Source organism: Silene latifolia, chromosome 8 (assembly GCF_048544455.1).
Source record: "Silene latifolia isolate original U9 population chromosome 8, ASM4854445v1, whole genome shotgun sequence".
In the NCBI taxonomy this organism is placed as follows: domain Eukaryota; kingdom Viridiplantae; phylum Streptophyta; class Magnoliopsida; order Caryophyllales; family Caryophyllaceae; genus Silene; species Silene latifolia.
In genome coordinates, this window is record NC_133533.1 from 32,559,208 (window position 1) to 32,576,128 (window position 16,921).

General features: G+C 37.8%; 1 non-coding gene across 1 annotated transcript; it reads left to right on the plus strand.

Annotated features, from left to right (window-relative positions):
• The first annotated feature begins 8,831 nt into the window (after positions 1-8,831).
• LOC141597748 (small nucleolar RNA R71) lies at positions 8,832-8,937 on the plus strand. Its single transcript, XR_012522967.1, has one exon. It is a non-coding gene; the product is annotated as a small nucleolar RNA R71 (small nucleolar RNA).
• Positions 8,938-16,921: the final 7,984 nt, after the last annotated feature.

Consider the following 16,921-nt stretch of genomic DNA (forward strand, 5'->3'; position numbering starts at 1 on the left):
ACTTCAAACTGTTGCTCACCAACTGCTCTTCATTTAAAAGAAGTGATTTTACCCTTTCCAACTCAGCTAGTAGAGCAAGAAATTCGGCCTTCATAGACGTACACTCCCCACAAGAGAAATAATAAACAGTAACAAAATTACCCGTCTCATCTCTAAAAATACCTTCACCCCCTGCTGGACCCGGATTGCCCTTAGAGGCATCATCAGTGTTTAATTTAACCCAACCATAAGATGGTGGAAGCCAATGTACGAATATTTCAACTCTTTGGTTAATTGGCTGGGGTATAAATATGTTAAAACGATCGAAGGCTTGCTTGGTTACTTCGAATTGTCGATAGAGGAAGTTGCGCGGGTCCAATGGATTCTCGTTATCCCGGCCAAAAACTATATTGTTTCTCCACTTCCAAATCCACCAACATGTGTGGTCGGACTAAATCTTTTCGGTAACTTGTCGTTAGGAGCACCTAGACCAAAACACAATTTATAGCTTCACAAACAACTCTACAATTAGTAAAGAGGAAAGTAAAGGTCGGATCCCAAGGGACGGGAATTGAGATGAGATTTCTATTGCAACTAGTGGTGTCTTAGGGGTGTCACAATTTGGGTTGATGTAGAAGGTCACTAAACTAAATAGTAATGAAAGTAAACAAGCAAGATGAATTGAAAAGGGTTGTAAACAATTGATAAAAAGCACTAGGGTATCATGGGGTCATAGGGGATTCATGGGAATTAATCATACAAACATGTTCTCAAATTATAAGCAAGCAATTATTGTTGTGATGGATTGAGTTGGGTTATATCTTACAATTCTAGGAAAGTTTGGGTCCCGAAGCCGAATCGATTAGATTGTACAACACCTACAAGTCGACTTAGTCTTCCCTACTCAACAACATGCATGGTCTAATGAGACTCGAGTTGGTTTATGTCTTACAAGTCTCATTGAAAAGATAGGTGATAGGTAAAAAATACAAGGATTCATAGGCTCGCATTTCATCAAACATAACATGTGTATGAGTTGAGATCATAACAAGCAAGCAAATAAATCATGAAAGCATATTAATTTAAGCATGAATCATTCCCCATGTTGGTTTCCCCTAATTACCCATTAACCCTAGCTATGGAACTACTCACTCATTATCATGTTGAACATGCTAGCAAGGTTGTCAATCATACCAACAAAGTGAAACATGATGAACAAATGAAAGTAATTAGCAATAATTAAAAAGGGATTAAGAGAATTATACCTACTAATTATTCCAATAATAAAGCAAAGAATAAAGAAGTACTTGATGCTTGATTGAGAGGTTGTCAATCTCCCAATAATAACCCAAATAATCTTCAATTACCCAAAATAAAGGATGAACAAAAGAGAGATTAAGGAAATAAAACTTGTATTAAAACTTGATTAAGTGTTGATTACAATATTAAAGAGAGATTTGATTGATATTAACTATACTAGAGATTGCTAAGAAGTACATGCTCTTCTAATTAGACTAATGGGGTATTTATAGTGGGGATTAGGTGTAGGAATTAGGGTTAACTAAGGGCTTAAATGACGATTAAGTCCCTACTTAGGAAAACGCCGGTATTTTTGGAAGGATGGACATCTTTCTTGAAGCTTGAAGAAACGGTTATCTTTGCCTTGAATCCGTGCGTCTTAGGCACGGGACGGCGGATTCGTGAGTTGTTGCCGGGCGTCTTTGGGAGAAGACGAGCGTCTTCCTGGGGTTCTTTGCCGGGCGTCTTGGAGTGAAGACGCTCGGATTGTGGAGGTGGAGGACGGGCGTCTTCAGGACAATCCGCACGGATTGCTGGACAATCACTTTTCTTCTTCTTTTCTTCCCTTTTCTTCATAAAATCCTTGGGGATTTCCTCGGGGATGCAAGGATCTTTTCTCATCATTGGCCATCTACTATAGTATGTACAAAGGCCTTCTAATCTTGTCTCTCCTTGATGCTTGGTCATTGAATTCAATCAATTTAGTCTCGTTTTGCCATGAAAATGCAAGGTTTGCACTCCTTTCCTACCAAAGACACAAAACCTCAAAGAAAATGCAAAACAAAGAACTAAAAACAATAAATGACCCAAATATGCACTAAAAAGGATGAGAACAAGGCTAATTCGGGGACTAAATATGCTCTAATTATGGTCACATCAAATATCCCTAAACCGAACCTTTGCTCGTCCCGAGTAAAGAGGTGACAAAAACTAGGACCATTATTTTAAACTAACCTAATAACATAGCCGACATGAGACAATTAGCGGGTCTCACTCCGCCCCTTCAACTCACAACAAGACAACCATGAGGTATGATGCCTTCTTGCAAGGCAAGGTGGGTCTTGCCAAAATGGCGACACATCCAAACGTTAAGCACATAAAATCAAATAATGGATGCATCTACAAAAGAATAGCCACTTTTCTCATCTAAGTGGCGGAAATTATCTACAAGGGAAGCAATTCAAGGGTACACACTCCTTCATAGATGCAATTTTTTCAAACTACTAAGCCTAGAAGGATACCGATAAATCACCTCCAAGTTGTGTCAAGCTAGGGTACCTTTGTCCTCAATCGTTAAATGCTTTTGTCAAGAGTAAACTCCCTATGGTGTTAGAAACACTGGAGGATCGCGGAATTCCCCTTCTTGCCTAAACAAGAAGAAGGGTCGTCCCCTCTCGACCATGCACAAAAATGGATATGGTGGATAAAGGGATCAATAGATATTTGAGTTTCACTTTGGGAGTTTGCTTTCATTTTTGTTTTTCCCCCCAATTTCTTGTGGCATATAACATTTGAGAACACTTTCTTGCCATTTCTTTTGATTTTTGGCATTTCAACACTTGACAACTTTCTTTGCATTTCTTTTGAACATTTTCAAAGTCACCTCATATGTAGTGAAGGTGGCTTATATTTGAAGTTTTAGGAGTTCTATTTTTGCTCATTTTTTCATTTGATGCATTTTTTTTTTGCAAACTTTCTTTCACTTTTCATTTCATTGAACTCAAATTGATTTCTTTTTGTGCTCATTCCCTTTGATGACAAAAATATGGTAGAACATGGATGATGGATAGATGGATGCATGGTTTCAAGGATCACCTTGGAATAAACGGTAGCCAAGGAGTTATCACACCACAAGGTACTCTTGACTAGGCCTTAAACCATGGGTCAAAGGATACTAGCATGACACATCATAGGGTGTTTCACAAGTATTCTAACAAGCAAAGTCTTAAGAAGAAAAAGCATCTACTAGGGCCTATATACACTTGTCAAGCTTCCCAAGTAGATGGTTTCGCAAAATTTTTCTAACATGCAACTACATGCCATGATGCAACTAACATATAAATATCCTAATGCAAATGATTCTACCAACTAATATGCCATATAAACTAAATGCAAGTTCTAGGTTCACATTGTTGTACCGCATCAATCAAAATAAAGCCACATAGTCATTAACATAAAGAGGAAAAAGGAGATTGGAAAGATCATATCATGCGGTTTTCAATATCCTCATGTCTCGGATGTGGCGTAGTCGATCAATGTGAACAAGGGTAAAACAAACACAATATATACAATAATATATACACGACTACACTACAAAGGAAATGAACATGTTTTTGGTTTTTCAATTTTTCACATTTTTATGGTTTTTTTGAAATTTTCAATTTTTTTTGGATTTTTGAATAGAAGTTAAGTTAGAATTCCCCATCCCCACACTAATATGGGCATTGTACTCAATGGCCAAAATGATGGGAAATCATGCAAGTATGATGCATGAATTCTAAACTAAATGCAAGCTACACTAATCTACACTACATGATGCATGATTTTTGTTTATGACGGAGAGGATAATTTAGATTACCTCCAGTTGTGTATGTATGTACTTCCCCAAACCGAGTTAGACATTATTGCTAATGTCCTAAGGTTGGGTGTAGTTCATGCACACACAATGCAATGCATGAAACTAAATTTGTCATTTTGGATTTTCAAAAGTGGGAACAATAAAATAAGAACACCTTAATGGGGCCGAGGTGTTAGTCCTCTATGTTGCTAGGACTACTCCAATCATGATCAAGATAAATAAATAAAACAAAGAAGTAAACAAACCTCAAGAGGGTAGGAGCCTCCAAAGCTTGCTAATCTTCCATCATATCATCACTATCATCATCTTCCTCAATAGAAGTGGAATCATCACCACTTCCCTCTTCACTTTCTTGTTCACTTTGTTCATCATCCTCTTCTTCTTCACTAGCCTCTTCATGAATGCTATTATCAACCGCAACACCGACAACCTCATCGTCACCCGGACTTTCATCCCTAGATGCACTCGAAAAGAAGACTTCCTTATCCGCCCAACTAGGCAAAGGACATGAAGGATCAAGGAGTCCTTACCTAGCTAAATGAAGGAGGGGTGGATATTGGGCTAAGTAAGCATCTTCCCGATCCTTAAAAGCTTGCTTGTGCATCTCTTGCATAAGAAGAGTCATATAATCTTTACTTGCTTCAACACCTTCGGGTTTGAACTCTTGGTACTTGAAAGTATAGGGTGGTGTGACAATGGAAGAGGAGGGCATTTCAATTTCATCCCATTGTTGTCGGATAATGTATTCGGCTTCTTTTGAGAGGGGAAGGAGATAGTTGGTCCGATGGGCACTTAAACGACAAATCTTCGAAGGCAAAGTAAAAGATATAGCCTCACTAGTGAGCCACCCATACTTGGTGTCAAGAGGGTTATGAGAGACCCACTTGTATTTGTTTATCATAGTATCAATATCAATGAGATGACCACCCTTTTTCGCCACATACTTGCTATCCTTGTTGAAGTTCGGATCAAAGTATTTAGCCAAAAGAGTGACTAGACCTCCATTCACAATAACGGTAGTGCCTTGCTTCCCACAATCAACATTTAGCCATCTATCCACCAAAAGCCTTAGAGAGTTGAAAGGCTTGGTGAATTCCCTTCCAATGTTTAAGACCGACTCAAGAAGAACAAAATCGAGCTTGGTAAAGTGGTTGGTGTCTTTTCTTGCAATGATGGTGTTCCCTATGACCTTGTACCACACTCTAATGCCCGGATGGTGGACTAATAGAGCGCGACTAGCATGACAGTTCTCAAATTTCCTTCCGAAAATCGCCTCCCAAAGAGGAGCGGGGTCATACTTGCCAACATTATTGAAATAACTATGTGAATCATCAAGACCCAAAGCTTTACTCATTTCCTCAAAGGATATGCGCCTACTAACATTATCTAGGCGGAACTCGATGTTTTCCATGGTCTCTACCTTTGTAACTTTCAAAGAACTCAAGAATTCTAAGGTAAGGAAGGAGTATGTCAATTCTTTTGTTGCAAACAATTTTTCCAACCCCATGGCTTTAATGAAGGCTCTAGTTTGCTCAAGGACACCCAACTTATCTAAGGCACCTTCACAAATAAATTTGGTGGATAGAAAGGATTTTCTAGCAAACTTGGCAAAAGTTTCCCTATGGGATTTGGAAATGAAAATTACCTCCGGATAGTTCGAAAGTTGAGCAATTTTCGGAGTAGTAGAAGTAGTTGCTTCCAAGGGAGGTTGTTCTTGTTGCACTTCCAAGTTTGATCTAGCTACCACCATAGCCAATGAGGCTTTCTTTGCTTGAAGACTTTTTTGTCTTGTTGAGAGTGCCTTTGCCTTTGGTGCCTTTGTTGCTCCTTTTGTCCTTGTCATTGATGCTTGAACCAAGAAAAGAGTGAAAATATTCAATTTCCAAGTGTACCCAAATCGATTTTAAGATGAAAGGCTTTGCCTTTATAAATTCAAAAATCGACTCAAAGGTTGAAAATTTTGGTGCTTAGTTTGATTTTTGTTGAAAGAGGAGTGATTAATTTTTGTTAGAAGGATGTTTTGGTTTGATTTTGATGAATGTGGTTGAGGAAATCTTGTTTTTGTGATGGAGAGGATGAGGGTTTTGAGTATTGGGGTTTATGGGTAGTGTTTTGAATGAAGGAATGAATAAATGAATGTGGGAGGGGGTTTATAAAGGACCCGAAAATTTTGAAATGCAGGGGGAAGACGGGCGGCTTTCCTTCGGGACGCCCGGATTACATGCGTTCAGGTTGAGAAATCCTCGCCTAAAGACGGGCGGCTTTGAGCAAAGACGCTCGGATTGTTCAGCTGCGGGACGGGCGTCTTTCGGTGAAGACGGGCAGATTCCTTTCCAGGGAATTTTCTTGTTTTTATCAGCCAAAAAGACAGGCGTCTTTTCTTGCAGGACGGGCGTCTTTTTGAGGACGGGCGGATTCTTTTGCAGGACGCCCGGATTTGCTAACAGTCCCAAAATTTCAAAAATTCAGCTCATGAAGGACGGGCGGATTCGGACCAAGTCGCTCGGGTTGCCTGAAGACGGGCGGATTCTCTTGAAAACGCTCAGATTCTTGCCCTTTTTCCTAGATTCAGTTCCATCCGTGTACTTGCATATCCCTTGTCATTTTTCATTCTTTAAAATCTCGTGTTCTTCATTGTGGGGACACTACTAAGGCATGGATAGCCTAGACAATTGCTATCCCCACACTAGACTAAAGCACTACACATCAATTGAAATCATTAGTCCCTCCCTCACTTCTCTCAAACATGATAGTTATCTTGATCAAGGCATAAAAATCCAAAAATGACAAAAATGCAATATAAGAATTAAAACGCGAGTTAGGGAGTTAGAAATATTTACAAATGGTGGTTTAGGGAGGACTCCACCAAACTCTCATCCTTGTGAGATGTCATGGGGGCATGTCCAAGGTGTTGTTGATGTTGCTCAAAACCTTGAAGAAGTAATCAAAAGCTTGTTCATTGTCATGATAAAGATCTTCAATAGATCTTTGCCCTTGTTGTCGGTCTTGATCGATAGCATTACCAATATAGGAATTGAAAATCCCTTCAAACTCATCGTCCCAAAGACCACAAACTTCATCTACTTGATCACTAAATATCTCTTGAGTTGATAGAGACAACTCTCTCATTATCACGTTTTGGCCAATGGGGCCATCTTCTTCATTGCTTGACTTTGGTGAGGTTTTCAAGCTCTCTTTGTTACAATTCACTTGCTCTTTGAATGGAGCATCTTCAATTCTCTTCTTCCATTAGAGTTCCGACTTCTTCCTATCATCCTTCCGGCTATAATGATCAATCATAAAACATGGTTCATACAAACGGGGAGCTCTCATAGTCTTGTCAAGATTGAAAGTTATACTCTCATCTCCCACTTCTAGAGTGAGCTCTCCATGTTTCACATCAATCACTGCACCCGCGGTGTGTAAGAAAGGTCTTCCTAGAATGATTTGAATGTTGGAGTCTTCTTCCATATCAACAATGACAAAGTCCACCGGGATGAAAAATTTCCCAATTAAATGCACGGAACATCTTCCCATATCCCTAATGGTGTCTTCGTCGATCTATCGGCCATTTGGAGTGTGATATTGGTGCATTTAAGCTCTCCCATCCCCAACTTTTTACTCACCGAGTACGGCATAACACTCACACTAGCCCCTAGATCACATAAGGCTTTGTTGATCGTGGTGTCGCCAATGGTACACGGTATTGAGAAGCTTCCCGGATCCTTGAGTTTTGGAGGTGAACTCCCTTGAAGTATTGCACTACTCACCTTAGTGAAGGCGATAGCCTCAAGCTTCCGGATCGACTTCTTCGGTGTGAGGATGTCTTTCATGTATTTCGCATAGACCGGCACATGATTGATTAATTCCGTGAAAGGAATTGAGACTTCCTAATTCTTCATAATTTCCATAAATTTTCCAAGTTGGTCATCAAATTTGGGCTTGGCTTGACGACTTGGAAAAGGAAGTCTAATCACAATGGGCTCCTTCTCCTTGACCTTGTCTTCATTTTTCTTTGAGATTTCTTCTTTTGATGGTTCTCCATCCTTGGAGTTTTGCACAATTTCTTCCTTGTCATTAGCTTCCACAACTTTATCCTCAACTTGCTTCTTCGGTGCTTCATACCTTGTACCACTTCTCAAGTGAATGGCACTAACCGTTTCATGTCTTGGGGGATTACTTTGAGGTGGTTATTGCCCCTTTTGTCTTTGTGAGCTTGAAGATGCTAGTTGAGTCAATTGGGTTTCCAACATTTTTGTGTGAGCTAGGATGTTGTTGATGGTGGTTTCCTTTGCTTGACTATCCTTTTGCATTTGAGTGAAAAACTCTTGTTGATTCTTTTGCATTTAAAGGACCGCTTTTTGAACATCAAAACCTTGTTCATTTTGTTGATTGTATGGAGATTGATTTTGGTAACCTTGATTTTGGTTGTAAAAGGGTCTTTGATTTTGGTTTCTCATGGGAGGTGGGGTGTATGTTGTTTGAGGGTTTTGAACATTTTGGCTTTTGTATGAGAGATTTGGATGGAATTTGGTGTTTTCATTGTAATAGTTGGAATAAGGGGTACCACTCTTGTATGCTTGGAAAGCATTCACTTGTTCATTTGTTCCCCTACATTCACTTGGGTCATGTCCCAAAGTTCCACAATTCTCACATATCCCACTTGGGATTGATGAAGATGCCGTCGTGGCATTAACATGATGCTTTGGTGATTTTGAGGCTTCTTCAAGTCTAGCCATAGCATTTTCAAACTTCAAATTGATGGTATCAATGTGAGCACTAAGTTGAGCACCCAATTGAATGTTCCTTGCGAGGTCTACTATATTGTGAGTTATGGACCGCCATTTCCTCAATTTTGTTCCAAGTTTGATTGTCATCAACTTCGGTGAACATTCCATTTGATCCCATGTTGAGAATGTTCCTTGAATCTTCATATAGACCGTTTCAAAATTGTTGTACCAAGAACCACTCGCTAAGTCCATGGTGAGGACATGAGCGACAAATTCCCTTGAACCGCTCCCAAGCTTCATACAAATATCTTCATCCCTTTGCTTAAAACCCATAATTTGAGCTCTTAGCATGTTAGTCTTTTCCGGTGGGTAGAACTTTTTGTAGAAAGCTAGAGCCAATTTCTTCCAAGAATCAATTCCGAGAGTGGCCTTATCAAGGCTCTTCAACCATTGTTTCGCGGTGCCAATTAGAGAAAAAGGAAATAAGACCCATCGAATTTGGTCTTGAGTTACACCGGTTTGAGAAATCGCATCACAATAGTCACAAAAAGCCTCCATATGAGAGTGATGGTCTTCACTAGGCATCCCCCCAAATTGGCTTCTTTCGACTAATTGGATAAATGCGGATTTGGCAATGAAATTTCCGGTTAGATGTTGTGGTGTGGGAGTACCATTGGGTAGGTTCTCCTCGGTGGGTACGGAATGTGATGAAAACTTAGGCATTGTGGGTTGATTTTGTGTTGTATTTTGTGTTGGGTTCTCCTCACCTTCTCTTGCAAAAGGGTTGATGAACTCAATAGTTGGTTGAATATCTACAACCTCACCAATACCTCTCAAATTTCTCCTAGCAAGTCTTCTATTGGTTGTCAAAGTTCTTTCAATTTCACGATCAAAGGGTAACAAGTCACCTTGTGACCTTCTAGACATGCAAAATATCAAACAACTCGAAAACAATTAGAACAAACCTTGAGGAGTTTTACTTCCCCAAGGTAAAGAAAGACACAACTAATAACAATATAAGAAAATCTAAATCAAGTTAACACCGTCCCCGGCAACGGCGCCATTTTTGGTCGGACTAAATCTTTTCGGTAACTTGTCGTTATGAGCACCTAGACCAAAACACAATTTATAACTTCACAAACAACTCTACAATTAGTAAAGAGGCAAGTAAAGGTCGGATCCCAAGGAACGGGAATTGAGATGAGATTTCTATTGCAACTAGTGGTGTCTTAGGGGTGTCACAATTTGGGTTGTTGTAGAAGGTCACTAAACTAAATATAATGAAAGTAAACAAGTAAGATGAATTGAAAAGGGTTGTAAACAATTGATAAAAAGCACTAGGGTATCATGAGGTCATAGGGGATTCATGAGAATTGATCATACAAACATGTTCTCAAATTATACGCAAGCAATTATTGTTGTGATGGATTGAGTTGGGTTATATCTTACAATTCTAGGAAAGTTTGGGTCCCGGAGCCGAATCGATTAGATTGTACAACACCTACAAGTCAACTTAGTCTTCCCTACTCAACAACATGCATGGTCTAATGAGACTCGAGTTGGTTTATGTCTTACAAGTCTCATTGAAAAGATAGGTGATGGGTAAAAAATGCAAGGATTCATAGACTCGCATTTCATCAAACATAACATGTGCATGAGTTGAGATCATAACAAGCAAGCAAATAAACCATGAAAGCATATTAATTTAAGCATGAATCATTTCCCATGTTGGTTTCCCCTAATTACCCATTAACCCTAGCTATGGAACTACTCACTCATTATCATGTTGAACATGCTAGCAAGGTTGTCAATCATACCAACAAAGTGAAACATGATGAACAAATGAAAGTAATTAGCAATAATTAAAAAGGGATTAAGAGAATTATACCTACTAATGATTCCAATAATAAAGCAAAGAATAAAAGAAGTACTTGATGCTTGATTGAGAGGTTGTCAATCTCCCAATAATAACCCAAATAATCTTCAATTACCCAAAATAAAGGATGAACAAAAGAGAGATTAAGGAAATAAAACTTGTATTAAAACTTGATTAATTGTTGATTACAATATTAAAGAGAGATTTGATTGATATTAACTATACTAGAGATTGCTAAGAAGTACATGCTCTTCTAATTAGACTAATGGGGTATTTATAGTGGGGATTAGGTGTAGGAATTAGGGTTAACTAAGGGCTTAAATGACGATTAAGTCCCTACTTAGGAAAACGCCGGTATTTTTGGAAGGATGGACATCTTTCTTGAAGCTTGAAGAAACGAAGTTGTGCTGCCTTGGAATCCGTGCGTTTTAGGCACGGGACGGACGGATTCGTGAGTTGTTGCCCGGACGTCTTTGGGAGAAGACAAGCGTCTTCTGGGGTTGCTGCCCGGGCGTCTTGGAGTGAAGACGCTCGGATTGTGGAGGTGGAGGACGGGCGTCTTCAGGACAATCCGCACGGATTGCTGGACAATCACTTTTCTTCTTCTTTTCTTCCCTTTTCTTCATAAAATCCTTGGGGATTTCCTCGGGGATGCAAGGATCTTTTCTCATCATTGGCCATCTACTATAGTATGTACAAAGGTCTTCTAATCTTGTCTCTCCTTGATGCTTGGTCATTGAATTCAATCAATTTAGTCTCGTTTTGCCATGAAAATGCAAGGTTTGCACTCCTTTCCTACCAAGGACACAAAACCTCAAAGAAAATGCAAAACAAAGAACTAAAGACAATAAATGACCCAAATATGCACTAAAAAGCATGGGAACAAGGCTAATTCGGGGACTAAATATGCTCTAATTATGGTCACATCAATGTGACAGCGAAATAAATCGGCCAATCCTCAGTGGTAGTTTTTACATCATTAGTAGCACATTTAGAGAGCCACTCAGAGAAAGGAGAAGTGTAGAAAAAATTATTATAGGGAGGTATACCAACCAAGTCCCATATCTGACAAGATATAAGGCAAGAGCGCAAGAGATGTTCCGTCGTTTCTTCATTATCAACAAACCGAGGGCACATGGGATTATCACCCATATTCCGTTTGACACGGTTCACATTAACCATTAAACGACCATGAACAGCTAACCAAAGGAACATACAAATACGTTGTTGGACTGGAAGACGCCATATAGTTCTCCAAATGATAGATTCCGATTCGTCTGTAGTATCCAATTCCTTAAGAAAACCTAAGGCTGATTTAATAGAAAATTTACCCGAGATCGTATCTTTCCAATAGAGAGTGTCTTCTAAATCTGGGTCATTAATAAGAGATATAGAAGCTATTCTTTGAAGTTGAACCTGCGGTAGCAAATCTGCGAAACGGTCCTATTTCCAACCGTTTTGTTCACACCACATATCACTTACCGTATCCCCAAGCATAGATTCTGGTATCGGTGCTATATTGAAATCAGAAAGGCGAGTACCATCCACCCAAGCATGGTCCCAAAAAAGCGTATGTCTCCCATTACCACTTATATGGGGTGTTTGATTTACTGCTTAGGAATGGAATGGATTGGAATGAGAAACTAGGGAAGTATGGGTTCTAACCCATATCTTTTCAAACTTGTCTGGTTCATTGGAAAAATAAACATAAAGGTATAGAGTTTGAATCCATGAAGAGGAGATGAGTATGAGATTTCAAGGGGTTGAAAGGAGTTACAATCCATTGGGTATTTAACTCCATTCTCAAATACTCCAACCAAACATTTCATTCCAATGATGTCAACCAAACACCTACTTCCTCCCATCCAAACAAAAAATTAAGGATTTATATTGTTCAGAAATTCATATGACAAATGTGTATAAGGCAATTTTATGCAAATTTATCGTAAAAAAAGAATGGTTTTAGGTCCTGTTATTTTGGACTTAATTTCAGCTTATTTTAGCTCAATTCAGCTCAATTCAGTCCAGTTTAGTTCAACTTCATCCAGTTTAGTTCAGCTTTTTTCTTCACAAATTAACTCTTATTTTAGCTCAATTAAGTTCAGCTCCATTGAGTTCAATTCAAATAGTTTCAGTCCAAAAGAATAAGGCCCGGTATTTACTTTTGTTTATCCTCTCTAATAAAGTTGTGTTTTGATCCGTTTTATAAGTATAAGTGTAGGATTATGGCGAAAGTAGCAGTTGATCCTCATAACTTTGTCTAATCGTGAGATTAAGCCCCTCAAGTTTCAAATGGAGTAATTAAGCCCCATTAGTTTGACAAAAAGTGTAATTAAGCCCCATTAGTTTGACAAAAAGGTGTAATCCAACCCCTTATCCAAAATATCATGAGAAATTGAATATCTCATACTAAAAAATAAATACTTAACCTAAAATATAATCAGATTTTGGGATATATATATATATATATATATATATATATCTTTTGAGTCCATAAGTCCCTCCCACAACCCTTGGATTATGCATGGTGGAAGGTTGAGATTGAAAGCAAGAAACACACTTAACACTAATTAATTTACTTCTCTCTCTAGTTTTAGTAATACATTCACTAATTCATTATCATACACAATTAACACCACCTTTTGTCTTATACTTCAAAGTTTGTGAAAATTTTGTTAACATTTTTCCTGGTTCGGTTTTTTCATTTTTTTTTCGAGACAAGTTTTCGATATTTTAGGATTTTACGAGTGTAATTCTAACAGCAAAAAGTGTAATTTTAAGGAATATTTTCGAGAATTTTGCGTTTTACAAGTTTAACTTCAATCTTTTCCGAGTGATTTTAACGAATAATATTTTGCATTTTTGTAATTTTATCACAAGTTATTGTAATTTAGCATTTTACGAGTGTTATTTTAATGACAAAAAATGTTATTTTAGTCCAGGTAAGTGTAATTTCAGTCCAATGAGATTGTTATTTTTAGTCAAAGAGAATGTAATTTTAGTCCAGAAAAGTGTAATTTTAGTCCAGAAAAGTATAATTTCAGTCCACTGAGAATGTAAATTTAGTCCATTGAGAGTGTAACATTAGTCCAATGAGAATATGAGAATATGACCAAGTCCATTGAGAGTATAACATTAGTCCAATAGAAGTAAGTGTAATTCTAGCAGAAAAAGTGTAATTTTAGCCGAAAAAGTGTTATTCTAGCGAGAAAAAGTGTAATTTTAACGAGAAAAAGTGTAATTTTAGCGGAGAAAAGTGTAATTTTAACAGAAAAAAGTGTAATTTTAGCGGAGAAAAGTGTAATTTTAATAGAAAAAAGTGTAATTCTAACAACAACAAAAAGTGTAATTTTAGCAGAAAAAGTGTAATTTTAGCCGAAAAAAGTGTTATTCTAGTAGAAAAAAGTATAATTTTAACAGAAAAAAAGTGTAATTTTAATGGAGAAAAGTGTAATTTTAACAGAAAAAAGTGTAATTCTAACAACAAATAAAAGTGTAATTTTAACAGAAAAAAATGCAATTTTAATGGAGAAAAGAGAAATTTTAACAGAAAAATGTGTAATTTTAATGGAGAAAAGTGTAACTTTAACAGAACAAAGTGTAATTTTAACAGAAAAAAGTGTAATTTTAATAGAAAAAAGTGTAATTTTAATAAAGAAAAGTGTAACTTTAATAATAGAGAAAAATATAACTTTAGTGTAACTTTAATAGAAAAAAGTGTAATTTTAAAATAAAAAAAGTGTAATTTTAATGGAAAAAGTGTAATACCTTAAAAAAAAGACTATATTTTAAATATATCTAAGATTAAAATCAACAAATAATTTTAGATCTATTTAGTAGATCTAAAACTAAAATAAAAATATCTCACAAAATAAAAATAAGAACTAAGAAAAAAAATATAAAGAAAATATTTCATATTAAGTAGATTTAATATTAAAATCAAAATATAATTTATAATAACACCACCAAATATAATCTGGAAAAAACAAAAAAATTTAAAAAAAAAAACAAAAACAAAAACAAGAGAGGGAGGAGGAACACGTGAATTTAGAAGAAGAAGAAGGAAAAAAAATAAAAATAAAGAGAAACAGGATACGTGAGTTTAGTAGAAGAAGAAGAAAAAAAAAAGAACAAAGAGAAATAACAGATCTGGAATTTTGGAACAGAAAAAAAAGAGAACAAAAAGAACACGGTAGAGGAGGAGTGTGGTGTTGCCACCACCCCACGACACCTCACCCACTACGGATGACACAAAAAAAAACAAGAGAAATGAGGACAAGGGAGGCGACATTCGACAAGGAGAGGCGGCGGACGAGTGGTGGTGTCCAGATCTGAAAAAAAAAAAGGAGGAAAGTTGTGGGGTGGCTTGAGATGGCGGTAGTGGGAGCAATGGTGGTGATGGGTCGGCTGTGGTGGCTCGGATCTGGGAGATATGGGGTCGTGTTGTGCGGTGGTGGGTTGCATGGCGGTAGTGGGTGGCGGTCGCGGGGTACCGTGGTGGTAGGATGGTGTCGGGTTGTGGGTCGTGGTTGTGGTGTGGGTGGAAGCGGCAGGGGAGAAGAGGAGGCGTGTGGGGGTGGGTGACGGTGGCCACGGGGGTGGGTGGGTGGTGGCCGTGGGAGTCGTGGTTGTTGTGTGGGTAGTTGCGGGAGGGAGGTGGCTGTGAGGTTAGGTGGGGTTGGGTTGGTGAGGTTGTGGTGGGTCGTGTGCGTGTGGTGGCTGGGATGTCGGGGTGGGAGGGTGGGGTGGCGTTGTGGTGGGTCGTGGGGTGGCGTTGTGGTGGGTCGTGTGCGTGTGGTGGCTGGGGTGTCGGGGTGGGAGGGTGGGAGGGAGGTTATTTTTTGGGTTTTATGAGAGGTGATTTTTTTAGGTTTATTTGGGATGGAGGTTTATTTGGGAGGTGATTTTTTTAGGTTTTCAGAGTGTAAAATGAGGGAAAAGTGAGGTAGAGAGAGAGAGAGAGAAAATGAGGTATATATATTAAATTAGTGAGGAATTAGTGATTAATTAGGAATAGTAGAGAGAGAGAGAGAGCTAAAACATCTTATTAATCACCATTTTTTTTGTTCCAATCTCAGCCACCCATTTTTTTCATCTAATGGTCTATAGGAGGACTTATGGACTCACATCTTCAAATAGGACTCTCTTAATTAGGAATAGTAGAGAGAGAGAGAGAGAGAGAGAGAGAGAGAGAGAGAGAGAGAGAGAGAGAGAGAGAGAGAGAGAGAGAGAGAGAGAATTTTTTTCAGAGGTTTTAGAATTTTCATTTTATCTTCTAAATTTTCAGCAGTTTCTCCAAGATATGATTTTTTTTTCTAAATAATATTATAATTCTGTTATTTGTATTATTTTCCGTAATTTTATTATGTAGTAGGTTAAATATTTGTATTTGTGCTATGAGATATCAATTTCTCATGAGATTTGGGTAGGGGGTTGATTTCACTTTGTATCTAAGTTAAGGGGCCTAATCACTCCAATTAAAACTTGAGGGGCTTAATCTCACGATTAGGCAAAGTTATGGGGGTCAATTACTACTTTCGCGATAAAATTATTTTATACAAGACTGAGTCAATTAAATTAAAATAAACTATTTATGTTCTTTTAGAAGTCATTTTATTTAAATAAATATTTTTTTTGTGTATACTTCTATGTCGTGGTTAATCTAGGCTGAGAGGGTTGATTTTTCGACAATGATTAGGGAAAGATCGTTACTTTTTTTGGTGTGTTCTTCTTAGGTCTCGTTTAGTTGTCGTACGAAAATTAATTTTCCATAACTTTACAAAATATATGAATTGGACATACGAATTGCGCAAAATTCGTTTGGTTGGCATTCGGGAGTTGAATTGACACGGGAGTTTCCAATTATCTAGGGCAACGTATCCTCCATTATGGAGGAGTTGGCAATTGATGGGAAAAAAAGAGATTCCGTGATTTGGGATAACCAAACATCGCTCATTTTTCCAAATCATGGGATTTTCCAATTCTCTCGTTTTTTTATGGTGGCAACTGGCAACCAAGCAAGCCTTTAAGGTAATTTGGCTAAGGCATTGTTTGGTAAATAGCGGATTAATATTGGCAGAAGCAGATTTATAAAGCATATTTGACTAACATGATGATTTAGCAGGTTTGACTAGCAGATTTATTTAGTAGAATTGTTTTAGAGGTGTTTGGTAATTGACAATTTTAGATTAGCAGATTGTTTAGGTCCTTTGTAAAATGACAAACAAGGACATGAACAATTTATTTATTAAATATATAAAATGAAGGTTAGTATTCTTTAACAATAGGTCTCACTTGTGATGGATATATCTGTGACGGGTCAAGTATCACCCACATGGGTAGATACGACAAAAAGTAGAATGCATAGAGAATCACAAATGACTTGTCTTTATCCTCCCATATGTGTTTTATTTGACTCGTCACAAGCTTGTGACGGATATCGGCCGTCACAAATGAGAA